This window comes from Castor canadensis, chromosome X (assembly GCF_047511655.1).
Source record: "Castor canadensis chromosome X, mCasCan1.hap1v2, whole genome shotgun sequence".
NCBI lineage: Eukaryota > Metazoa > Chordata > Mammalia > Rodentia > Castoridae > Castor > Castor canadensis.
Window position 1 is genome coordinate 96,886,242 of NC_133405.1, and position 27,285 is coordinate 96,913,526.

The following is a 27,285-nucleotide window of genomic DNA, read 5'->3' on the forward strand; positions in this document are numbered from 1 at the left end:
TTTTTGGATAGGATCTCCCATTTTTGCCCAAGGCTGCAATCCTCCTACCTAGGCTTCCCACATAGCTGGTATCACTGCATCACACCCAGCTTCTTTTTTAAAATTGAGTCTTGCTGATTGTCCCCCAGCTGTGCTCCTCCAGATCCTGTGTAGCTGGAATTACAGGTGTGCATCTTCCATGCCTGGCCTATCTGAAATTCTTGGGACCAAATGTTTCATAAATTTTATGCCATATATTACATGAGATCCATAGCAAGGTCTGGGGTGCTACTGCTGAATATAATAAAACAGTATTTCTGCAGTGAATTATATAAATATTAATTCCAAGATATAAAGATTAAACTATACTCATGTCAGGTTTTATGTGTAAATGTGTCAAGAAAAGTTTGTTTTTAAAAGCATTTTAGATTCTAGCCTTGCCTAAAAGAGATTGCATGAAATATATTTCTGTCAATTCTTGGCTTTCCAATTTTTTTTCTTTTTTGGTAGCTTTTATTTCATTGAAGTATAGCATTCAAATAGTAGAGTGCATAATTATCAATTAGCAATTTTGCAAATTGGTGACATTTTACAAAGTGAATACATTCATGTAACAACCATCAAGGCCAAGATATAGAACATTATCCTTCACTGTCATCACCCCTGAAAGTTAAACACTGTTGTGACCTATGTCACTATAGATTGATTTTAATACTTTATACAGTTATAAATCTTATGCCTGGTTTCTTTTGTTCAGTACCAATGATCTTGGTTCATTGTGTTGTGTGTGGGGATATTTTGGACCAGTGTTTATTCAATTTTTGATAGCTATTTATATTGTTTCTTACTTGTGACCATTTTCACGAATGCCACTGTGAATATCCTTATTCATGTCTTAGGGAGAGCATGCAAGTCTGTTGGATATACACTGAGTGGTAGGCAAAATTCTACAGTGGTTCCCAGTAACCCTTGTTTTTGTGTCATCATTGAGGTGATATCTATGAATAAGATGAGATTTCTGTCTTGTGATTATATTACTTTTATGGCAAACAGGATTTTGGAGATGTAATTAAGGTCAAGGCAGTTGCTCTTTCAAAATGGTTATATTCAGGGAGGGCCACACCTAACTAGGAGAGCACTTACTTACAAGGTTCTAGTTCCTGGCTCACGAGGGGATATTAGGAAGGGCCACATGGGAAGAGACTTCAGGTGGCCTCTCAGACGGGAGTTCTGCCTTGGTTTATAGCCAGCAAGAGAATGGGGGCCTCAGTCCTCTAACTGAGGAAGCTGAATTCAGCTGACAACATGGACAGTTATGGTTCTGAAAGAGCTGCTTCCTAAGAGCCTCCAGAGAGGCTCAGCAAGAGAAACAGCATCCCACTTTGGGTGTACCTAGGCAGGGCAGCCAGTCACACTCTGCGTGGCTTCTGACATACACGACTGTGAGGCAATAAATGAGCATAGGTTTCAGCTGCTAAGAGCGACGTGATGTATTCCTTATCAATAGAAAAACAACGTAGATTTTGGTGCCTGAGTGGGGTATGCTGCTACTGCAAACACCCAAAAATGTGGCCAAGGCTTTGGAACTTGGTAGTGGAGGAAGGCTGGAAGTATTTTGAAGTGCATGATGGGAACACTGTGATTGTCTTGGGCAGACAGTTGAATTCAGCTGGGTTTGTAAACTGCTTTGGAATTTTGAACTCCTTTCTGTATTCCATTTACTCCGGTATCAAACCAGAGTGCTTTGAACTCAGGGCGTCACACTTGCTAGGTAGGCAGGCACTCTACTACTTGAGCCACTCCACCAGCCTGAGAGAAGCTTTATCTTCTGGAATAAATTTTTGCATATGATTTAAGTTAGAAGCTAAAGCCACATTTTTCCTGTGGCTTGGTGTCCAGTTCGTCCATCTTCACTTACTTAAAGGATTATCTTTCTCCCCATGCACTGCAGTTAGCTTTGCTGTGAGGTGACCACTTGTGTCTTTTTCTGGACTCTTTATTCTTTGTTGTTCTATTTGTCTATTTATATAGATATAAAGATATATCTATTCCTGTATAGCAACCTATTATATACAAATGACACAATCTTAATTATCATGGCTTTATCTGACTGTGAAAGTCCTTCAAATATCTTCTGGGTAATTCGGCTGTTCTTGAATCTTTTATATCTATATATATTTTAGAATGAGTTTGCCAACTTCCAAAATACAATCTGCAGGGATTGTATTGAATCTGTAGAGCATTTTGATAAGAATTCTATTTTTCATTTTCACAATATTGTCTTCTATTCCATCATCATGCTGTATCTTTGATTAACGTGGTTCTTTTTTAATTTCTTTCAGAAATTTTATGGAGACTTTTAGGCAAAGTTCTTGTGAATTTTTATTACGTTTGTTCCGCAGTTAGATACTTTCTCATTGCTACAGAAAATGGCATTTAAAATTTTTTCTCTTTGTAATTTTTGGTGTTGGTATATAGAAGCTCAATTTGGTTTAACCTTATACCCATTAACCATATGAAATTCATTTATGAATGCTAAAAGTTGATATGTGTATTCTTTAAGTTCTTATGTAAACAGTTTGTTGCATGTCTTTTTTAAGAGCTTAGAAGCTTTTCCCCAAAGCCTCCAAAGGATGTGCATCCATTTCTTAGATGACAACAGAGAAATGCCTGTTTCCAAACCAGTCATCAATGTAGCAGTGAGATTATTATGTCCTGGTTAGTGAACCACACCACTCGTTATATATCAGATACATTGCATTATGACCCACAGTTTTTCTTTAGGTTAACCAAATATATAAATATTTGGAAATTAAGGCTTTGATGAGACATTTGAAAATCAGCAGATAATGTACTGCTATTTGTGAAATATCCATGTAAATGAGCTAAAACTACAATTCTTAAGTTATGTAACTTCTTAAGCAATGAGTAATATACTTAATATGTCAAAAATATTTGTAGTTTGTTGAGGAAGAATGCAGGGGTTCTTGGTGGTACTGGGGTTTGAACTCATGGCCTCCTGCTTGTTGTGCAGGTGCTCTTGAGCCATGCCCCTAGGGCAGAATGCCATTTTTAAATGAATTACATGTGGCTAGAAGAAATACCTCAGCAGTGGACCATCAGTGTAGTAAGCACAAAGCCCTGGGTTTAGTCCACAGCACCACAAAATGAATTCACTTATTTCAAGAACACCCTTTGCACTAATTATAAAGTATAAAATTACCATAGAAAAAAACTAACACATACATGTATCAAACTCTTAATGATTATTGATTACTAGTAGGATTTTTGTGATTTATGTTTTCTTAAAAATTTCTGAATTATCTAAGTGATCTACTGCAAGATTTATCCAACTTGATACTGTTGGCATTTTGGGCCAGATAATTCTAGAATCAATTTTTGTGTATGAGTCAAGTCAAAGCCTCATTGGAGGCTCTGGTGTGCACTGAAGTGGTTGAGCAGCATCCCTGGCTCCTACACACTAGATACCAGTGTGATAGCCTCTCCCCAGTTACCACAGTCCATATAAATTTTCAAATTTCCTCTGTGGGGCAATATGCCCCTGATTTAGAACAATTGTACTACAGTGGATGAAATTTCAATATACATTGAAAATTTCAAAAAATGTCAAAACAAGTAGATATAAATATAGGTCAGTAGTTACAGTACATCATGCAGGATTTTTGGTGTAATATAACCATTTCCCATGACACTTAATGTTTTTCAGAAACATCTCATAAAAGCTACATAAATTTATTCCATGAGCATCTAGTATTCGATTGGAAATGGAAGTTGTTTCAGATTTTTAAAAATAAATGATACTATACACATCTTTGCTTATTTTTTAGTCAAATGATTTGGGTGGTTTAGTTTTTATTTTCATTTTTTTGTGCTATTGACTTATACTTCCTTACATATCCTGGATGTTAATCCTTTGTTGGATAACTAGTTTGCAGATAATTTCTTCTAGTCAGCAGTTTAAATCTTCACTTTGTTGATTCTTTCCTTTGCTGTGCTGATTTGTACTTTGATAGAATCCCACTGGTCTATTTTTGCTTCTGTGGCCTTAGCTTTTGGGGTCATACCCAAACAACATTTGCTAAAGCATTTTCTCCTCTTTTCTTAATTACAGGTCTAACATGTAAGTGTTTAATCCATTTGAGTTGATTTTCATATGGAGAGAAATAAGGGCCTAATTTCACTGTTCTGTGTGTAGCCGTCCATTTTTTTCTCAGCACCATTTGTTAAGTCCTTTCTCCAATATATGTTCTTGGCACCTTTGCTGAAAAATGAGTTGACTATAAATATCTGGATTTGTTCTGGTTCCTTTACTCTATTCCATTGGTTTATGTCTGTTTTTTATGCCAGTACCTGCTGTTTGGGTTACTCTCTTTCTATAGTGTATTTTGAAGTCAGGTAGTATGGTGGCCTCCAGTTTTGTCTTTTTTGCTCAGACTTTCTTAGGCTGTTTATCTTTTCTGGTTCCACATGAATTTGAGAATTTTTTTTTGTATTTCTGTGAAGAATACCTTTGGTATTTTGATAAAGGTTGCACATTTATCCAAAGAAAACATGCATATAACTAAAAGGTTTATTACAATGCCCAGCATCACTAATCATCAGGGAAATGCAAACTGGAACCATATTGGGATATCATCTCACTCCTGTTAGGATGGCTGGTATAAAAAAGACAAAAAAGTAACAAATGCTGGTAAAGATGCAGAGAAAGGGGAACTCTTAAACACTGTTGTTGATAATGTAAATTAGTACTGCCATTATGGAGGCGCCTCAAAAACACTAAAAATACAAATACCTGTTTACCTAGCAGATCCACTACTGAGTATATATCTAAAGAAAAGGAACAGTAGATCAAATCTGCACTTCATGTTTATTGGAGCACTATTCACAACAACAAAGGTATGGAATCCACCTAAATGTCCGTCAATAGGTAAATAGAAAGTGAAAAAAATGAAATCCATACATCCATGGGAACATGAATACACCTGAAGGACATTATGTTCAACGAAATAAGTCAGGCACAGAAAGAGAAATATTGCATATTATCACTTACATGTGGATCAACATTTATGTCGGACTAGTGGTTATCAAAGGCGGGGAAGGGTAGGCCGAAAGATGGGCTCTAGAGAGGTTGGCTAACTGGTAGAAAATTGTAGTTGGGTAGGGGGAATATGATCTAGTGTTCTGTATCACAGTAGGATTCTGTAGTTAACAGTGATTTACTCTGTATTTCATAATGGCTGAGAGGATTTTGAATGTTCCTAGCACAAAGAAATGATAAACGTTTGAAGTGTTGGATATATTAATTAACCAGATTTGATCAGTGTATATTGTATACAGATATCAAAATATTACAGTGAACCCCATAAATAAGCACAATTATTATGTACCAATTAAAAATAATGAATGAAACTAATAATTGCCTTTGAGCATATAATATTGTGAATGTATATCTGAGAGTTTGTTTTTTTTTTTTTTAGACTTGGTCCTGGGAAGAGGAATTATACTATTGTATTATTTCATGTAAGGCTTTCTATTTATCATCATCTTGCCAAATTTTCCCTAATGATGGTGAATTTATGATCCCATCCAGTGGTATAAGAGAGCCTGTTTTCTTACAGCAGCTTAAAACCTAATTAAAACCTTTTTGTTTTAATTGTATATAAAATAATTGTTTTTAAAAATTCAAATAGGTATTTTTAGTATGCTCATTGAAAATATGCAGAAGGTAAAGTATCAATCCAATTAAAATCAGTCTTCCAGTTTTTTTTCTGTGACAACTACATACATACACACATACACATACACTTTTAAAATGGAATAAGGAGAATGAGAAAGGAGAGGGTATTGAAGACACAAATGGAATTAGAGAGATATTTCTTTAGAATAAAGTTTGAGATCTTAGAGAATAGCCAGTCAATAAGTAGAATAATACATGTATACATGTATATTATTTAAAGAAAAAAAGGATGGGGGAAGGGTGTTTTAGTTATTACTAAGTCAAGATCATGACTAAGACACACAGAAATTGTAGAAAAAAGGATGACTGCAAAGTCAAATAATTCCTCAGAGGAAAACTTGATCCACAAAATTGGTGAAAGTTCACCTACAGAATAGTTATGAGATAAATTGGGATTCATATTCCTAAATAACTAGAGCAAGTATACAGGGTATAGTGGTCAAACATGGTCTTAACAAAATCACTAATTCCCACTGTCTCCCTGATCTCAACTGAGCAAGTTTGCCATATTTCCGTAAGTGGCATTTCCATTCACCAAAATGTAGAAGTGATCATTTACTGCAGTCCTTCCCTCATGACCACATAGCCACTCAAGTTTCCAGCGGAGGACCCAGATGTTATGGAGCACAGAAAAGCCATCCATTCTATGTCCTGACTGAATTTAATTCTACAGAATTCATGTGAATAATAAAGTGGACATTATTCCATGAGACTAAATTTTATGGCATGGTAGATGATCAGAACACATTCTATGCAGCTAAGTCCATCCTGCATTTCCTCAATATTTCATTTTCCACATTCCATTCTTATTCAGTTCACATCCCAATCCTTCATGAGCCTGCATTTTACATTTCATTCTGTTCTTTTCTAGTATTTGAAGATCCATAGTGCAGATTTCATAGTCCATTGATTGCAGGCCATTATACATTCTGTTCCATTGTGCATTCTTTCCTAATTTGATTTGTTTTCTTTAATATTTGATACTATATTTCATTCCTGTTTTCAGGAACATTTTTAATTCATATGACATTATTTACTTCGATGTGTTGGTTTCATCCCATTTTCCCACTATACCCCATCCAGTGTTCAAGCTGTAAAATGTTCATTTACTTTCTTTCTTGTTTTTCCTTTTTTGGTGATACTTGGGTTTGAACTCAGGACCTCATGCTTGCTAGGCAGACACTCTACCACTTGAGCCACTCTGCCAGCCTCTGGTTCTATATTCCATTCCATATCCTGTCCAAGTATGTATTCCATTCCCAATCTCATTCCATTTCATTCATACACAATCTCCATTTCATCCCATTTCATCTACATTTCAAATCCACTTTCCATTCTGCATTGTTGAACACTCCAAATACCATTTCATTGCTTTTATCTTTCAGTCCAGTTGCTTATCCACTCCATTAAATATCCCAGTCATTTCTGCTGAAATTGTTATAATGCAACTTCCAGAACAGTTTTACAAATATGCAGAGACTTATGCCAAGCATTTCTTCTTTGGGGAATTTATCCACAAGGACACACTTGAAGATAGGAATAATTTTTGATGAGAATTAACTCACATTGATGTGAAAAGTTGGAAAGAACACAAATGTTGGTCAGTATAGGAATTTTAGAAAATATAAGCTTCGTCCTTAAAAGGAATATTTTTAGTTACAAAATGACTTTGTGGAAATTTATTGACATGGAAAAGTGTGTTTTCTGAACCCTCCAAAGCAGGTTACAAAGTAGTATGTTATGCATAAGTGATTCCGTTTTCATTCAACTAGGAAATATGTATAAATGGCTACTTTTCTTTCCCCGGATTTGCCTGGAGGTTTAGGTGCTGGTTTTAATATTTTTCTGTTTTTGGTACTGAAGAAAGCAGCCTTTTCGTAATAATAATTATAACTATGTCTGCATATTAAACTGCAAGTCTGTGCCTCAAAGCATACTTACGTTATCAGAAAATAAGTTACTATAAATGCATGAGTGACTTCCTATGTAACAGTTACGAAAGTGGATGGGTTTAGCCACAGCATCACCCTAAATCCTAGCCAAACTCAACCTGTACCTTAGGAGGCAAGGCAGCGAGAACCATGGTCGTGAGTGATTCTAAATGCCCATGAAGGGTGTGTGGCACCTGAGGAAGGCAGCACACTCCGTGATGAGCATCCCAAGCCACGACCGTGTGGATCCCATCCCTTTTGTCACCTTTGGGCCTGACGCTGACCTAAAAAGTGACCAGACTTCATGTGGGGTTATCCAGATGCCTAGAGGAGTTTTAGGACAGTTCCCCAATAGGGTCATGAATTGTCTAGGTTATAACCTCTTGGCCATATAGTATCTTTCAAGCAACCGGCCGCTAGAGGCTGAGCTACCAGCGTGGTGCTGCCAAAGCTGTTTTGGGGTGTCTCAAGATGTCTCACCCCAAAACCCTCCCACTAAACACTGTCACGGGGAGGGGTTAAGGCTAGGGAGATTTCCACTATTGACTCTGGAGCTCCGAACATAGATGGGTAGAGTACGCTAGACTCCGCCAGACGCCGAAGGGAGAGGCGGGGTCTGAGAAGCCAGACACCAGAGGGAGGGGGAAATGCAGGAGTCTGCTACATGGGAGAGGCGGGGTCTGAGAAGCCAGACGCCAGAGGGAGGGGGAAATGCAGGAGTCTGCTACATGGGAGAGGCGGGGTCTGAGAAGCCAGACGCCAGAGGGAGGGGGAAATGCAGGAGTCTGCTACATGGGAGAGGCGGGGTCTGAGAAGCCAGACGCCAGAGGGAGGGGGAAATGCAGGAGTCTGCTACATGGGAGAGGCGGGGTCTGAGAAGCCAGACGCCAGAGGGAGGGGGAAATGCAGGAGTCCGCTACATGCTAAGCATCGCGTGAAGTCCAACTAGCCAATCAGTGGTGGAGCTTCAGCCGGATGTGCCCATCCCCCACCGGCCAAGTTGCACCCACTCCACAGTAGGCTTTGCTACTTGCAGCTTGTCTAGGAGTGGAAGGGAGAATTCGCCATTATGTCCAGCCAGTCACCCCAGGAAAAGAAGCAGAAGTGCCGCCAGGACGAGATGCCTGGAGGGCTACAGAAAGATGCTGCCCTAGCCCCTGGCATCACCGCAGCCAGTGATCAAGATTCTGTTGCATTGGTTCCTGCAGCCTTGAGCGAAGAGTCTCTGTCGGTGAGCACAGAGGGAAGCAGAGCAGCAGGTACCGGGGCCTCTGCCGCCATTTCCATGGTTGGTGAAGACATGGCGCTGTTCTCTGCTGCTTGTTTGCTGGCAAAGCAGCATTCTGGTCCCCACGCCAACCTTAGAAGTGTGGGGACCGAGACCAGCGGCCAGGCGGTGCTTGGGCAGCTGTCGAGGGGCACTGGCTTGCCCGGTCAGTGCCCCGAGCCAACGAAGAGCCCGGGGAGCAGCCGTCGTAGGAAGCAGCCCCGCCGCCGCGACCAGGTTGTAAATCTGCCAGGGCTCCATCTTCTTCCTGGGGTTCCTGAGCCTCTGGCTGCCATGCCTCTGCCGCCATCTTTTCTGAGCTCTGAGCATGGCAGCCGCAGCCATTTTAAGGCTTCTAAGGGCAGTCATGCACCCCGGCTGGGGTCTGCCCTCTGCAGTGTCACCACCCTGCCAAGCCTTGCTCTCCGACGTTATGCATCAGCACCAGTTCTTCCACTCAGAAGCTGTGCACCTGCACCAAGTCAGGTTCTCCGACGCCATGCATCTGTGCCGATCCCTAATCTTCGAAGGCAGACCCCTCCACCAGGTCCCATTTTCCGCAGAAGTGCATCCGGATCCGGTGAAGATCTTCAAAACCGAACCGCTCCAGCAGGTCCGGTTCTCCGCAGCAGTGCGTCCGGGTCTGGTCGTGATCTTCGCAGCCGAGCCCCTTCATCTGGTCCGGTTCAACGCAGCAGGTCTGGTCGTGATCTTCGCAGCCGAGCCCTTCCACCAGGCCCGGTTCAAAGCAGCAGGTCTGGTCGTGATCTTCGCAGCCGAGCCCTTCCACCAGGCCCGGTTCAAAGCAGCAGGTCTGGTCGTGATCTTCGCAGCCGAGCCCTTCCACCAGGCCCGGTTCAAAGCAGCAGGTCTGGTCGTGATCTTCGCAGGCGGGCCCTTCCACCAGGCCCGGTTCAATGCAGCAGGTCTGGTCGTGATCTTCGCAGCCGGGCCCCTCCACCAGGCCCGGTTCAACACAGCAGGTCTGGTCGTGATCTTCGCAGCCGAGCCCCTCCACCAGGCCCAGTTCAAGGAAATAGCGCATCCCGGTCCGGTCGTGATCTCCGCAGCCGCACTCTCCGTGCAGGCCCTGCCACTTCGCCAGGCCCTGTTCTCCGCAGCAGTGCATCCGGATCTGGCCGAGTTCTCAGCAGCCATACATCTGCTCCAGGCCCTTCCCTCGGAAGCCGCGCCACCCGGCCAGGTCCTACCCTTCGCAGCGCCGCCATAATGCCTGGCTGTGTCTCTGGGAGCCGCTCCACCCAGCGAAGGTCTGCTATTCTCAGGCGCCCCTTCCCGCCTGGGCAGAGCCGCTCAAGCTCTCCCAATCCTGATACGGAGCCCCAAAGCCCACCTCCCCAGCCTGTTTGGCATGCAGTCCGTATGCGTGCCTCCTCCCCCTCACCTCCTGGTAGGTACTATCCTTTACCTAGCAGGTTTTGTGAGGTCCGCCTCTCCTCCTCCTCCTCCTCCTCCTCCTCCTCCTCCTCCACCTCCTCCTCCCCCCCTTGCCCTGTTAGGTCCCCTGGCCTAAGCCCCTCCTCTTCCCCTACTGTTTCCGAGGAGAGTTCCTCTTCCTCCTCTCCTAAGTTTTGTGGCCTGAGCTCTATCCCCACTCCTAGCCCTACTAGCCTTAGGCGTGCCTTTTTGCCTGAGCTGGATGCCCTGCCCCTGGGTTATCCTCCAGAAGAGCAGGAGGAAGTAGGTGATGTGCCTCGCACCCCCTCTCCGCCTGTGCTGTGACCCTTTTTGTGAGTAATCTCAGTATCTACAAAAGGGATCAGCACTGACCCACTGTTTGAAAGGTTGCTCTGTGCTTGCTTACTTGTGAGGTCTTCAAGAATTGCACTCATTAACCCATACCTTGGAAAGTTCTGTAGCCCCATCCATGTCCCTCTGACCGCATTGCTCAGCACTTACTGTTGTTGCCCTTTGATTCCAGCCTCCCTCTCCCCGCCCTCCCCTCGTTGAGAATTTGGTTTCCAAGTTGCTTTTATGCAATTATATGTTTTAATAAAAATGTTGGTTTCTTCTAAAAAAATGTTTTTATTGTGGTCCAATAAAGCTTTTCTTATATTATTAGGATTAAAGAAAGTAATTAGTATGCTAACTAACTCTTTAGAAGGGATAAGGATTAAGTTACTGTCCTGGTAGTCATTACCTCCCACTGTCTGAAATGAACATGTGCCCAGCAAGTTCTCCCTTTAGGCCTTTGTATACCCTCTTAGCATAGGTGATTTTCAGTTTGGGAAAGAAAAGAGGGCAAAATTTAACCCAAGGTGGCTCCCAAAAAGGAAGGGTGATGAAAATACCCAGGGTGAGAAAAGAGGCAGGGCATGATCCCGGGAGGGATAAATGGGAGGCTGAGGGAGGGGGCAGTAGGGAGGCCTGAGAAAGACCCAGGATGTTGAAGGGAAGCACCAGGGGGTCAGGAGCCTGAGGACAGTTTCAAAAGGAGAAAAAAAGATGTTGGGAATGGGGTTCCTGAGGTCTGGGGTGTAGGGGAGGTCCTAGGAGGGTAATTCAAGGTTGATGCGGCTGCAAAGAGGACATTTGGAGGAAATGCATGAACAGGGTGTATATATTCACATACATATATTTTTTTAAGTAACTGGTGATGGGTCTTCTATGTTGTACATTTTCCACTTTTGACCGAATAACTTGTTATTCAGAAGTAGTTTATAAAAAAAAAAAAACCTAAGATGGAAACATGGCAAGAGACCATGTAAATGGGTACAGTAAAAAGAAAGCTTAAATGAAGCCAGTAAAAGGGCTGGAAGCATGGCTCAAAAGGTGGAGCGCCTGTGTAAGCAAGTGCAAAGCCCTGCATTCGAACCCCATACTGAAAAAAAAAAGATACTTCCTCTTACTATGTTTTATCCTCTCTCTGCTTTTCTGGTATGTGACTAATAACAGGCATATCACCTGGCCTAAGCCTGGGACTCCTTAAAAAGTGTTCAACACCCTGCCACTTTCATATTAAATGTTTCAGATACCCTCGTTCCCTAAGGCTGTGTCCAGGACCTGCAAGGCCCCTATTCCTAAGGATGAGAGTTCTGGGACTATCCTATTAACACTCTTAGGCTCAAAAAGTTATCATATAGCTGCTGTTTGTGGCAGCAAGGAGGCCGCTTTAATGTATGGGCTGAGGTGTTCTCACCCACGGTGTAGGTGTAGAACAAAACTGACAATGGAAAGAAGAGATTGAAGACATGGGCCAGCATTCAGATGCTGAAAAGATTGCTGACTGTAATCTCTGTAGCCCCAGCCCCAGATATGCAGGGATGTATATCAGGCCTAACTGCAGATCATATTGTATGCCAGATACTTTAAGAAAAGCAATACTTACGGCTGTAGGTCAGGTTCCTTCCTGCAGTAAGCCAGCATTGTGTGCTGAATCAGAGATGCCAACCACTTTACTACATGCTAGTATTTTAGGAGTCTTCTGGATATTCTTGGGAGAAGACTCATAACACAAAGCTTTTAACTCCCATCTCAGCATACCAGAATCTATATAGCCCCTATTCAGCACAAGCTCCTCTTGACCTTTTGTCCTCCTCATAACCACATCTCCACACTGCAGAATGCAGTGGAAACTTAATCTTACTTGACCTTTTGGCAGAATTTGACAGAGATGATCACTCTAGGTTCCTTGAACAATGTTTTACCTTGGTCTTTAGAGGCTGCCTTCCTTTTATTAACTCCCCTCCCCTGTTCTGCATCTTCTCACTATGCACACTTTTGAGTGTTGGAGATCCAGGCCTCAGTTTTTTGTCTTTTTTTCTCTTCATATACTTACAAAGTAGGGAACCCTATCTACTCTCACATCTTTAAATATTTTTAAAATCTGGCTAATCTAAATACTGCATATCTACTCCCACCTGTTCCCTTGCACTCCAGTCATGTATATCCAGATGCTTAATTGACTTCACTTGAGATGGCTAAAAGGTATCTCAAACTTCAGTAATATGGAGTACTGTCTAATAGAAATACAATGCTTGTCACACATATAATTTACAATTTCTAGTAGCTAAAACAGAATATTTAAGGACACAGATTTATTTTAATTTTTAGCTTCACCTACCCCAAATACAATTTTAGTGTGTAATCACTTTTCCTACTAAGTTCAAAATAATGTCATGTGTTTTATACCTTCACATTTCAGTTCTGACTGACCACATGTTAAGCACTTGAGTCCATATGTGTAGACAGCACACGTTTGGATCTTCTCATTTTCTGTCTCTTATTCGTTTCTTATTGAATTGTGATTCTACCACAGCAATTTTTTTATACTTGTGGGTTCCTGTCCCAGAAGGGATCCCTGAGGGGTCAATTTTAAGATTACACCTGGGCAGTACTGTTATAGCATGTTTAGTGCTATAACACTAGGCCCCTCATACTTGCCTGGTATTGAAAGCCAAAACCCTTCCAGTTTCAGCTTCTAATGGATTAAAATAGCAAAGGAATTAAATTCAGCAGTGAGAATAAAAACAGTAAGACACAAAAATTTTTGAAAAGAAAAATTTAAGAACATGTATTTTAAAGTTTTGTTACTGTTATAGTTCTTTTTCTTAAATCTACAAACATCTAATGGCTAAGATCAGAAATTTTATTTATTTATTTATTTATTTATTTATTAGTTGTGTGTGTGTGTGAGAGAGACATTGAAGATCAAACCCAGGGCACATGCTAGGTAAGCCCTCCACAACTGTGCTGCATCCCTAACCCAAGAAATAGAGTTTTAATGCAGTAAGTTACAACTTCCCAGTGTTGGAAGGCCTACATTCATTTCGTGTTTTGTAGATGTGGAAAGTGAAGCTTAGGGCAATTTTGTGATTTTCAAAAATCTCACTGAGAGTAGAGGTTGACTCTGGAGTCAGAATTTCTGGGTTTGAATTTTGATTTCCTGTGGTCTCACTGTTCCTGGACAAGTTTATTAACCTGACATCGTATGTTCCCTCATTTGACAACTGGGCATGGTAACAGTGCACTTCTAGATTTTTTTTGAAGGGGGAAGGCCAAATTATTATTACTTTAAAATTTGATTACAACCAATTTTGTTGGCATTGAAATTAAGAGGCATTTTAAATTTGAATAGTAACTATATACCAAAACTTAGAAATTAAGTTTGGTAAAAATGGGAATAGTTTTCCAGTAATTATGGTTCAGGTGGCAAAAATCAATTTAGGGGAACAGACATACCCCACACTTAGATTGTGCCACAGATTTAAACTTCAGTAGTGCATTAGTAAACTGCTCACATTTAGATCTTCACTTTGAGATTTGACAGCTGTTTCTTGGGGAAAAATGCTCTCAGTACCTTGTGCAAATATATCAGTCTTTCATGTGCTTTAGCACACACTTAAAATTGCTCCACTGTATATATACAAAACACCTACCATGTTGGCAGGGCAAAATACATACTTTGATAACAAAACTATAATGTACCTCTCAAGTATGAACAATATACATATTATATATGGTATACAGTATTTACAAAATATAAGATATAATACATGCTGTATCTTAAAATTCATCTTTTGCACTTGTATGTCGCAACAAGGCAAATTTCCATTTCTGTACCAATTTTCTTTTAGAGTCCAGGGATTTGGGAAATACTATGTTTTACATACACACTGAAATCTAAGTTTGAACTTTGAGGAGCGTTTCTAAGTGTACTGCCATCAACTCCCTATTCTGGTTGGAATTTTCAACAGTGCTTCCCATCCAGTGACTAGGAGGATCTGGAAGAACACTAGGAGAAGGTGGATCACTAAACTTTGCCCCAGGGTAATTTTCCTTTTGGCTTACTTCAGTTAGAAATGCTGATTTCTTCAAATGAGTACTTTTACTGTCCTCAGTATTTTTAAAAGGCTTTTTTTTCCTGTTTCTGAATTCTATCAGGCAAATCAGAATCCTGCCAAAAGTTATTTTCATTCCTTTTTGCAGAGGTGATCTTGGTTAGTGGTAAGTTACATTTGCTTTTCTGTCTGTTTATCTTTGGCTGTTCACACAAGTGTTACCGTGCACAAGTTGGCTGTGGGGAAGAGCAGTTTTCTCCGATTTTCCCATCTTTGATTTTAAACCCTCCTTTCTGAATGTGGGCTGTCCTGGCGCCTCGGGCCGCAGCTACCCGGGACGGGGCTCGCACCCTCCGTTCGGGGTGCGGTGGCAGGAGCCGGGGCCGAGGCAGCGGCCCGGCCTGGGACTCCTGCACTCCGCTCGGGCCCGGCGCCTGGCTCCGGCCGCCCTCCAGGTTCGGCCTGTGTTGCTGGTACTGGTGGAAACGACCCGGCAGTTGGCCCGCCGGGCTGGCTCGCACCTTCTTCTTCGGCGCTGGGCAGAGCTGGAGGAGCGCGAGGCTGCGGGGTCAGACAGGGGCCGTGTCCCCCTAGGAAGTGAGGCAGGAAGAGGGTCGGCGGCAGCGCCCGGGGGTCTGGGATCAGGGGTAAAGGTGGCGGAGCCTTGGTCACCATCGGGAGGGCCCCGAAGTAACCGCGGGCGGAAAAGCCAAGCGGCACTAGACGGCCGCCCAAGACGAGCGGCTCCCGCTGCAGGACGGAGACAGTCATAGCGCTGGGAGGCTGGTGGCTCGGCAGGAGAAGAGCAGAAGGAAGTGAAGCCGGTGATCACGGGACGGCGGATGCTGCTAAGAGAGCCACAGAAGAGTGCGGACCATGACTCGGGCTGAGGCGGCGCAGCCTCTAGATTGTTCTAAGAATCAAAATCATATTAAGTACTTCCAATCGTTTATGGCTTAGAATGAGAGCCTGTCTCATTCTGATTAGATTTACGATCAGGACTGTGAGCACATGTGCCTGATCTTGCTTTTACTTTTAGTAGTGAAAATGATAGCAAGATTTAGTAGTGAAAATGAAGATTTAGTAGTGAAAACGATAGCAAGGAATTCAGTGGCAGGATAAACGTAAGGAGAAGTGGGAGGAAAAAGGGAGAAACATTTCCTGCTGTCCATGCAGGGAATGAGCGTAAGATTCCCGATATTTCTGACCACAACGATTAGACTCTTAACATTTTATTGGACTTTCCCAAGCAACAACACTTTAAAAACAAATTGATTTAAAAATGGAAAGATTATGAAGGCATTTCCATAAGGTGTTCAGCTGCATTTTTGCATTTCCAGAGGCCACTGTATAAAAATGTAAAGAAAAGGATTGAGTCTCTAAAGTACAAACTCTAGGAACTTATAACAATTTTGGACTTGAAGTAGTTATGTGACTGCTTCTGAGAATAATAGCTTTCCTCGGGCTGTTATTTGTATCTTAATTGATTTAAAATTTTCATCTTTTATATTTATTTATTTACTTATTTATATTTATTTCTTTTGGCAATACTGGGGTTTGATCTCAGGACTTCATGCTTGGTAGGCAGGTGTTCTACCACTCGAGTCACCCTCTCAGCCCTTTTTTATTTCAGTTATTTTTCAAGTAGAGTTTCCTGATGTTGCCCAGGGCTGGCCTCAAACAGTAATCCACCTATATTTATGGCCTCTTACTCTGCTGGGATGACAGACCCATGCCACCACACCAGCTTATTGATTGAGATGGGGTCTGGCTAACTTTTTCCCCTGGCTGGCCTTGAACCATCATCCTCCCTAGCTCTGCCTCCCCAGAATCTGGGATTACAGGCATGAGCTATGTTGCTTGGCTAAAATTTTCATTTTAGTTAATGAATGTAATATACCTGTGATTAACATTATTGACTGCAAGTAGCATGAGATAAAAATTGGTAAATTAGACTTTACTAAAATTGAGACTTTCTGCTTTTCAAAAGCCACTATGAGAAGAATAAAAAAGGCCAAGAAAGTGAGAAAAGATATTTGCAAATCATGTCTTATTTTCATCTTAAATAAGTAGTATTTTTAAAACCTTATGCATTCAGTAAAAAATCCTTTTTCTGTTCTTTTTCTCTTTCTTTGCTTCTTTCTCCTTTTCTGTCTTACTAGCTTTCTTTTTCCTCCATCTCTCTCTTTTCCTCCCTCTCTGTCTCCCTTCTCTCCTTCCTTCAATTATATGGATAGTTCACAAGTTTTGCTTATGCAAACACATAGGTTGATATTTTGCTTTCAAGTTTTGGCTATTATGATGAAAAAGCTTCTATGAACATTAATGTCCAGATATTTTTATAGACAAACTTTCTTTTCTTGTGAGTAAATACCTAATAGTGAAACCATTGGGTCATATGGTTAATATCTATTTACTTAATTTTTTGTGGTGCTGGGAATTGAACTCAGGGGCTTGTGTGTGTTAGGGAGTGCTCTGCCATTGAACTATATCCTCAGTCCAATATTTATTTAATCTTTAAAGAAACTCAAAAAATTTTTTTCCAAACTGTATTTAGAGGTTTTTGTTTTTGCAGTACTAGGATTCAAACTCAGGGCCTCATGCTTGCAAGTGCTCTACCACTTGGGCCATGTCTCTAGCCCTGTATACAGAGTTTTATGTCCCTGCTGACAGTATGTGATTCCAATTCCTCCATATGCCTGCTAATATTTGAGAAGGGCCAGGCATTTAAATTTTAGACATTTTTATATATGGCTTATATTTTTATTGTAGTTTTTATTTTATTTACTTGTTTTGTTTTTGTCTTTGAGTCTAGTTCTCACTACTTACACAGAATGGCCTCAAACTCTGACCTCCTGCCTCTAACTCCTGGGTGCTGGGATTATAGGGGTGAATCACCATGCCTGGGTCATTGTGTTATTTTTAATATGTATTTCTCTAAAGGCTAATAGTTGCACATTGCTTCTCATGCAGGCTTGTCAATACCTTTTGTAATTATTTATTGGTTGTTTATTTTCTCACTTTGAATTTTGAAAGTTCTTTATACCTTCTGGGTACAATTCTGACTGACATGTGATTTGCAAATATCTTTTCTCACTCTTGCTGGCTTTTTAATTCTTTTTAGTGTGTTTTGAAGAACAGAAAGTCTCAGTTTTTCTAAAGTCTAGTTTGCCATTTTTTCTCAAGTCTAGTTTGCCATTTTTTCTCTTCTGAATCATGCTTTTGTTGTCATATCTAAGCAATCTATCAATTCTCTAATTCAAAGTCACATAGATTTTCTCCCATTTTTCCTAAAATGTCCACATTTTACACTTATTTTTTTTTTCATTACTGGGGATTGAACTCAGGGTCTAGTTCATGCAAGGACCACTTGACCTATGTACCCAGCCTAAACTTTTACACTTAGGTTTATGGTGTACTTTAATTTTTCAGTATCATTCAGGAGATCCTTCAGCATTTTTTTATGTGGATAACCACTATTGCCAGAACTATTTGTAGAAAATATTAACATTTTGACATTGAACTTCCTTTGCATTTTTGTTGAAAATCAACTGACCATGTATGCCTATTTCTGTGCTCTACTCTAGTCCAGTGAATTTTAAAGGTTCAGTACCACACTGTCTTGATTGCTATTACTTTACACTAAGTCTTGAAGATAGTTTCTTCTTTCTCAAAGTTGTTTTGGCTATCCTAGCCTTTTTGTAATTCTCTAAAATTTTTAGCTTACCAATTTCTACAAAAATTCCCAACTTTATCAAAGTATAATTTGAGCTATAATAAACTATATATTTAAAGTATACAATTTGATATATTTTTACTTATATATATACCCATAAACTATTGCCATAATGAAGACAATATTTTCATCATCTTAAACTTTTCTTCTGCTTAACTGTAATCCCTCCCTCATCTCTCATCCCCCATTCTGTCGCTATCGATTACTTATAGTCAGTCTACAGATTAGTTTGCATCTTTGAAAATTTTGTGTAAGTGGAACCATATAGTGTGTATACTTTATGCTTTGTCTTCTTTCATGCAGCATAATTGTTTCAAGATTTGTCTGTGTTTTGCACATCAATATTTCATACCTTTTAATCGATGAGCAGTGTTATATGCATATAAAAAGATTTATGTATCCATTTACTTGTGAAGCACATTTGGATTCTGTGCTACGAAGTAGTTTAGCTACACAATTTTAAAAGACAAACTTTACTTGCTTGGCCTCATTGCTTTTGGGACTATAGCCAGATTGTACATTGTGGTGGAAGCATGTAGTAGACTAAGGTCGCCCACCTCATGGTGGCCAGGAAGCAAAAGCAGAGAAATAGGAAGGTGCCAGGATCCTAACAGACAATTCAAGGGCATGGCCCCAATAACCGAACTTCTGTGTCCAATTAGGTCCCCCTCCTAAAGTTTCCACCACTTGTCAGCAGCACTGGCAGCTGGGGCAAGCCTTCAACACATATGCTTTAGGTGGACATTTAAGATCCAAATCATAACAGATTCTGTTCAGTTTTTGGATATTACAGGCTCCTGTGAATATTTATGTGTCTGTACAGACGTGCTTTCCGGTTCTCTTGATTGAATCCCTAGAAGATGAATATAATAGGTATATGTTCAATTTTGTAAGAATCTGCCAAACATTTTCCAAAGTGGTAGTATCATTTTACATCCTCATTGCTAGTATATGAGGTTTCCAGTTCCTTACATCCTTGTCAATGCTTGGTAGGGTTACTCCTTCTCAATTTTCATGTTCTGATGGGTGAGTAGTGGTAAGTCATTGTGATTTTAGTTTCCCCTTCTGTAATGACTAGTGACATTTCTCTTTTCTCATGTGCTTATTCTTCATTTACATATTTTCATTTGTGAAGTGCCTGCAACTCTGCACATTTTCACAGGTGATTATTTTCTTATTGTTGGGTTTTAGGGTTATATGTATTTTCTAAATACAAAGCATAATCAAATATGTGATTTTCAAATATCTTCTCCTAGCTTGCGGCTTTTTTTCCATTGTCTTTATAATACTACTGAAAGAGTGATTTTTAATTCTGATGAACTCTTGTCAAAATTTTCCTCTATTGATCAAGTTTTTGGTATTATATCTAATCGAACTTTGCCCAATCCAAGGTCATAAAGACTGCTTATATTTCTTCTAGATGTTTTATAATAATAGATCTTACATTTACATCTAAAATTCACTAGTTTTCATTTTTGCAGTGCTGGGGTTTGAACACAGGGACCCACACTTGCAAAGCAGTCGCTCTACTGCCTGAGCCGCTCCACCTGCCCTGTTTCATGTTGGGTATTTTTGTGATAGGGTCTGGAGAACTATTTGCCTGGGCTGGCTTGGAACTGCAAACCTCCTGATCTCTGCCTCCTGAGTAGCCAGGATTACAGGTGTGAGCCATCGGCACCTGGCTAAAATCCATTTTGAGTTAATTTTGCTAAATTGATTTTTGAATATGGTGTCAGGTGAGGATTGAAATTCCTTTTTTTGCATATGCGTATCCAATTGTTACTGGTGGGTAGTGTCAGATCTCAGTTTCTTTCGTGTCCCAAAGAATTGAACAGTGACACACAGGTTGCAAAACAGCAACAAAGTTTTATTGAAAGTAATAGCAATAAATAGTGAGGGCGGGGCGGAGACACTGCAAGAATCTGGTGGACTCTGGCCAGATGGCTCAAGAGTGCTGATCTTTGTTCAATGGGCAATTTGTAAATTGTGAGAGCAAATGACAGGGAAAATCTGGATGGTTTTGGCAGGAGGGTCTAGAGTGATTGACAAGTTTGATTGATAAAGAATTGTTATATAACATAGAGTATTCTGCACATGCGCTTATGCCAGTTCCCAGGTGTTTATTCACATGCATGGGATGTGATCAGTATTCATAAGGTCTTAAGTAGAGAGCTTTACAGGAAAGGTTAGCTTGAGAACAGATTTCCTTTACCTGGCATGTGTCATTTTCCAGCCTGAATCAGCCAAGAGGCTCTCTTGTCTTTTGGGGGAAATTTACAACTGCAGAGAAATTTATAATAGCACTTCTGACCATGAAAGGACCACAAGAGTGAATGGATTTTTTAAAAGTAGGCTGCCTCACAGTTATCTTCGTACCATTTATTAAAGTCTATTCTTTCACTACTGAATTGCATTTCTATCTTGTTGGAAGTCAGTATGTGTCAGTCTGTTTCTGGACTTTCTATTGTGCGGTATAATTCTCTTTAGCTTTAAGCCAATGCTATCCTGTCTTGATTACTGTAGCTGTACAATGAGCCTTGAAGTCCCATAGTATAATTTGTCCAAAGTTGTTCATCTTTTCAAAATTATTTTGGAAATTCTAATTCCTTTACATTTCTACTCAAATATAAGGATTTTAATTGAAAATCTTGTCATGATCAGTCCTAAAATCAGTTTGGAAAGTAATGATCCATATATATGTTTATATTTTTTTTCTCCACATTTTAGGTCTTTATTGTCTTTCAGCAATGTTTACAGTTTTCAGTGTGAATATCTCCTGTTGTCATTTCATTTTCTGTTAGCGTATCATATTTTTAAAAATTCTGCTGCAAACTGAATTTTTCAGTTTAAAATTTTCTTCACTATATAGAAATATAGTTGATTTGTATCCACTGACATTGCATATCTCAGGCTTGCTAATATGCTCATTGATGTGTTCTAGTAATTTCGCTTTGTCAGTTCATTAGCATTTTCTCTTTAGGTGATAATGCCATCTATAGAGTTGTTTTTTTTTTTTTTGATTTTTCATTCGCTCTTTTATTATGCTGTGACAGCCAAGTAATCTTTAACTGTAGGCAAAGTACATTTCCTAAGTCCAGCTTCATTGCAGATTAAACTTTTTTTTTGGTTTGGTTTTTGTTTTCAGTTGTTTTTATTCATTTATTCACATACATTGTTTGGGGCATCTCTCCCCCGTGCCTCCCATCCCCTCCTTTTTCTCCCCACCCTCCCTTGCTTCCAGGCAGAACCTCTTCTGCCCTCTTCTACAATTTTGTTGAAGAGAAGACATAAGCAATAATAAGAAAGACAAAGCGTTTTTGCTAGTTGAGATAAGGATAGCTATACAGAGAGATTCCTAGCATTGCTTCCATGCACAAGTGTATAGAGTTTTAATTCTTCCTTTCTGATCTGACTACCTTTCATTCCTTTTTCCTAGCTTAGTACAGAACCTTAGTGCTACAACCTGAACAGAAGTGGTCAGGGTGACATAACTTACTTAAGGGTAAACCATTCAGGCTTGTACTACAGCCTATGAGATTACCTGGTTGCTTTCTGTAGAGGACTTTTATGAGTTTGAGGAGGTTCTCTCTGCTCCTAGCTTTTCAGAGAGGTTTTTTTTTGGGGGGGGGGTAAATGTTCAATTTTTGTCTCTCTGTATTTCATTGAATATATTTTATTTATATTTTGATCTATTAATTTAGTGGATTATATTCATTTTCAAATGTTAAAATAGATTGGCTACCTGGGATATACTAAACTAAGCTATTTTGTTTAATCTTGCTTGACTTAAAGTTTTGTCTTAAATTAACAAAGCATAATTGTATATATTTGTGTGGCACCATGTGAGACTTTTATACCTGTATATTTTCTGGGATGATCAAATCAAGCTAATTAATATATCTTTCACTTCAATTACCTATAGTTTCTATGTGGAAAGAACACTTAAAGTTCATTCTTATATTTATTTTGAATTATTGTTAACCATAGTCACCATGCTGTGTGATAGAACACCAGACCCTGTTCCTCCTGTTTAGCTAGAACTTTGCACCATTTGATCAACATCTCCCCTTTTCCTGTCCTTACCCACCAAACCTCAGGTAACTGCCATCCCGCCATCTCTCTCTATGAGTTACACTTTTAGATTCCACACGTAACTGAGATCATGCAGTATTTGGTCCTCTGTGTCTGTCTTATTGTTCTCCAGGTCCATCCATATTGATGAAAATGGCAGAATTTTCTGCTTTTAAATGTCCAAATAATATTTCATTTTATAAAATATACATATTATATATATATATATATATACACACACACACACACACACACACAACTTTTGGCTAGTGTGAATAATGCTACAGTGAACAGGAGGGCAGACATCTTTTCAACATACTGATTTCAGTTCCTTTGGGTATACACCCAGAAGAGAGTTTATAGGATTATATGGTAATTCTATTTTTGAATATTTTAGGAACTTCCATATTATTTTTCATATTGGCTATATGAATATACATTCTTACCAAGAGTATTCAGGAGTTCCCTTTTTCCCACATCTATCTTTTATCATATTCTCTATCTTCTCTGTCTCTCTATCTCTCTGTGTCTTTCAGCTACACTGAGGTTTTAACTCAGGACTTCACTTGTAAGGCAGGTGCTCTAACACTTGAGCTACACTACTAGCCCTTTTTGTTCTAGTTATTTTTGTAATGGGATCTCACATTTATTTCCAGGCTAGCCTGAACCATGATCCTACTATTTACACTTCCTGCCGTAGCGTAGCTGGGATGACAGTTGTATATGCCACCACACCTGGCTTTTTCTGTTGAGTCAGGGTCTCACATACTTTTTACCCAGCCTGGCTTTGAGCCACAATCCTCTGGTTCGCTGCATTAGCCAGTGGCAATTGGCTCTCTTTTTTTCTTTTTTTATAATGTCTTTATTTTTGGTGGTACTAGGGATTGAACTCAGGGCCCCTCTACCACTTGAACCACTCCCCCAGTCCTCTTTCATCTTTTTGATAAAACCAATCTAACAGGTGGGAAGTGATATGTCATTGTAGTTTTATTTGCATTTCCCTGATCATCACAGATGTTATGCATTTCTTCATATATTTATTAGCCATTGGTATGCCTTCTTTCAAGAAATATCCATCCAGGTCCTTTGTGAATTTTTAAAAATAAAGTTGTTTGTTTTGTTATTGAGTAGTTTGAGTTCCTTGTATATTGTGAATAGTAACCCCTTATCTAATAATATGATTTGGAAATATTTTCCCCCAGTCTGTGGGCTGTCTCTTCACTCTTCTGTTTCCTTTTGTTGTGCAGAAGTTTTTTAGCTTGAGGCAATCCAATTTGTCTAATTTGGTTCTTATTTCCTGTGCTTTCGGGTCATGTCCAAGAACTTTGCCTATCCCAATGCCATGGAGTTTCCTCCTAAGAATTTTTACTAGCTTTACAACTTCAGGTCTTACATTTAAGTCTTCAGTCTTTTGAGTCTATTCATCCATAAAGAGTGAGAAACTGTCCATTTTCATTTTTCTGCACATGGCTATCCAGTTTTCGTAGCACAATTTATTGTGAATCCTTGCCATGTAATGGTTAACACTCTACATTGTGTAATCATGTGTTTTGTTTCTTTTTGGTAGCACTGGGATTTGAACTTAGGACCTCACACTTGCCAAACAGGCACTCTACCACTTGGGGTACTCTGCCAGCCCTTTTTTGTGTTGGGGTATCTTTGATATAGGGTTTTGCAAACTATTTGTCTGGGGCTGGCTTTGAACCCATGATCCTCCTGATCGCTGCTTCCTGTCTGAGTAGCTAGGATTATAGGCGGGAGCCACCTGTCCCTAGCTGAAATCCTGTTTTAAGTATTACTTTTTCTGATTTGTTAATAAGACATCTACACTCCCATGTTTATTGCAGCACTATTCACAATAGCCAAAATGTGGAATTAACCCATTTCCACCAACAGATGAATGGATAATGCAAATATGATATATACAAATACATATGTATATATACATGCACATACAATGGAATACAATTCAGCAATAAAAAGAATGAATTGTATTCATTTGCAGCTACATGGATGGACCTGGAATTCATAATATTAGTGAAATAATCCAGACATAGAAAGACAAATACTCCATGATTTCACTCTTAAATAGAATCTATAAAAGTACAACTCATAGAAATGCAGAGCAGAAATAGTGGCTACCAGTGGCAAGGGAAGGTAGGGGGAGAGGACTGGGGAGAGAGTAATAATGGGTTCTAAGATATGGCTAAATAGGTAGAATAAGTTGTGGTGTACTATTACACAGAAGGGTGGTTAAAGTTAACGATATTATATAAATAAAACTAAGTAGAAGAGAGGATTTTTGAATGTTCTCATCACAAAGAATTGATAAATGTTTGCAATGGTAGCTAACCTACATATCCTGACTTGATCATTACACAAAGTATGCATGTGCCAAAATATCATTATACTCCATAAAATTATACCATTATAATATACCAACAAAGTACCTGTTTTTTTAATTAAAAATTTGTATCTGTATTCAGGATGGATGTATATCTACAATTTTTCTTTTAATGTCTTATTTTTCTATGAGAATGCTAACATCATGTAATGTGTGGGAAGCATTACCTCTTATAAGAATCTTCTAGAAGAATTTGTTTAGAATTGGTATTATTTCTCCTGTAAAAGTATGGCAAAATGCAACACTAAAAATCATCTGGTCCTGGAGTTTTTCTTATGAGAACATTTTTAGCTACAAAATCATTTTTCTTGGCAGTACTGGGGTTTGAACTCAGGGCTTGGGCCACACCTCCAGTCCATTTTACTTTGGTTATTTTGGAGATGGGGTCTCATGAACTCCTCCCAATCTTAGCCTTCCAAGTAGCTAGGATTTCAGGAGCGAGCCATTGGTGTAGCAGAAAATGCTAAGTTTAGATGAAGGGAATACCTGATGACAATCGGGAATGATTTCTGCCATACATAAAGCACTATTTTGAGGACAGTACTGAGTCCTGGAAATTGAATTGTTCCTTTATCTGTAACATTGACATCTAATGATTCTCTTTTTAGTATTTTGGTGATACTGATGTTTAAAGTCAGGGCCTGATGCTTGCTAGGCAGACACTCTACCACTTGAGCCACTACACCAGCCCTGCTTTGTGTTGGGTGTTTTTGAGATAAGGTCTCAGTAACTCTTTCTCCAGGTTGCCTTAGCTAGGATTACAGGCGTGAGCCACTAGCGTCCAGCTACAAAATCATTTTTTCCTTTATTCATTTATTCATATATGCATACATTATTTGGGCTATTTTTCCCCCCTGCCCCTTGCCTCCTTCCTCTCCCCCACACCCTTTCTTCCAGGCAGAACCTGTTCTGCCTGTTCTCCAATTTACAAAATCATTTTTTAAAAAGAAAAGCAATGCAGGGATGCTTAGATTTTTTACTTTTTTGTTTTTCTTTTTCTTTTTTTTTGGGGGGGGGGTGCTGGGGATGAAACCCAGACTTTTTTGTTTCTTTGAAAGTTTTTTCTTTTTATTTTTTGAAGTAGCATACATTAATAATATAAAGGTATTTCATTATGATAATTCCATAGATGTGTACAGAGTATTGTGAACAAGTTCACCCCTCCTTTATATTCACATATATCTCCTCATTCCTCCCCCACTTTTTCAAACCATGCTTGGTGAGTTTCATTTTTTTGGTACATATATATGAAATGCATTTTATATACATACATAAAATGTCTATCAATCTTCTTTATCCCTCAGTATCTTTTCCTTTCCCTTCTTCCCTCCTTTTGATTCCCCCCTCATAATCCCCCTTTTAATTTCATGTCCCATCATTATCATCATCATTTTAGGTGTAGGTTCCACAAATGATTGAGAATATGCAATATTTGTCTTTTTTGAGCTTGTCTTATCTTACTCAACATGGTGCTCTCCAGTTCCATCCTTTTCTTGCAAATGACACAATTTTTTTTTTCTTTATGACTTAGTAATACTGCATGGTGTGTGTGTGTATGTATCATATTTTCTTCATCTGTTTATCTGTTATTGGGCACTCCACCTCCTGTTTGTTTCTTCTTTTTTTGTGGCACTGGGATTTGAATTCAGGGTCTCATGCTTGGCCTCATGCTTGCTAGGCAGGTGCTCTACCACTTGAGCCACTCCGCCAGCCTTATTTGTTTTTTCTTGAGTGAACTTTGATACTTTAAGGCTTGCAGTGTATTTGTGCATTTCTTATAAATTGACCAATTCCCTGGCAGTAAGTTGTTCTTCTGCCCTTAAAATCATCTTAAAATCTGTAGTATATGTGGTTAAGTTTCCTCTCTCATTACTGGCATTAATAATTTACATTTTCTTTCTTTTACCTAATTATTCTGACAAGTGATTTATCATCTTTTTTAATCGTCTCAAAGAAACATTTTCTAGTGTCACTGATTTTTTTATTATTTAACTATGAAAAATTGTACTGTAAAATTTTTATTTCTACTATTCCATTGTGTTCTATTTCAGTGAGTTTGTTCTGATCTTTACCTTTAACCTGCTTGATTTATATTGCATTTGCTCTTTTGTTCTTTTGTATCCTGTGGTAGAAACTAAGGCCATCGATTTCAGTTTTGCTCTTTTTCAGATTAAGTTTTATTACTATCAGGCTTTCCCTTAGTATGGCTTTACTTAGGGAAATTTTGAAAGAAAATGTTTTGTCTTCATGGAGGTGAAAACCTCTTCTCAGTTTTCTTTTGATTTTTGTCATGAGACAGGGTTTCAGTATGTTGTCTAATACTAACCCAGAACTCACT

General features: G+C 39.5%; 1 protein-coding gene and 1 pseudogene across 1 annotated transcript in view; one reads left to right on the plus strand and one right to left on the minus strand.

Moving 5' to 3' along the window:
• The window catches only part of Cenpvl3 (centromere protein V like 3), a 105,935-nt gene that overhangs the window by 1,280 nt on the left and 77,370 nt on the right, over window positions 1-27,285 (plus strand). The window lies entirely within an intron of this gene.
• On the minus strand, window positions 13,536-15,631 carry LOC141419569 (proline-rich nuclear receptor coactivator 1 pseudogene; annotated as a pseudogene).